This window comes from Daktulosphaira vitifoliae, unplaced genomic scaffold (genome assembly GCF_025091365.1).
Source record: "Daktulosphaira vitifoliae isolate Bord-2020 unplaced genomic scaffold, ASM2509136v1 Scaffold_5, whole genome shotgun sequence".
Lineage (NCBI taxonomy): Eukaryota > Metazoa > Arthropoda > Insecta > Hemiptera > Phylloxeridae > Daktulosphaira > Daktulosphaira vitifoliae.
In genome coordinates, this window is record NW_026099576.1 from 22,978,249 (window position 1) to 22,978,658 (window position 410).

General features: G+C 33.4%; 1 protein-coding gene across 1 annotated transcript in view; it reads right to left on the minus strand.

Moving 5' to 3' along the window:
- LOC126908242 (uncharacterized) overlaps window positions 1-410 on the minus strand; it is an 11,186-nt gene that overhangs the window by 9,391 nt on the left and 1,385 nt on the right. The gene's annotated exons all lie outside the window — the stretch shown is intronic.

Sequence of the window (410 nt, forward strand, 5' to 3'; positions counted from 1 at the left end):
TGGTGAGCGGAGTGGGGTGAATGCGTTACGACGGTCTAGTCTCAAGGTCATAGACGACGGCATACGCGACATAATAACACGTGCCGCGTGGAGTTACAAACTTACAACATACAAACAATATACAAACAACATAAAAAATACATGTGAAACTAATATAAGCGTGTTAAAAATGCCGGTTGCACTGCCACCGAAATTATGAAACATTATAATTAACAATATTTTTTCTGAAAGTCAAAATCTTTAAAGAACTGTAAAACGTAAACGGTTATTCGGATAAAAAAATGATAAAAACAAAATTGTTTGTAATTTTAGCTTCGATGCAAAGCTGAGAAGGTATTAATTTTACTACGATGTGTTTTTTTTTTTTTTTTTTTTTTTTTTGCCTATTCCCACTTTTTCTCAGCTCTCAC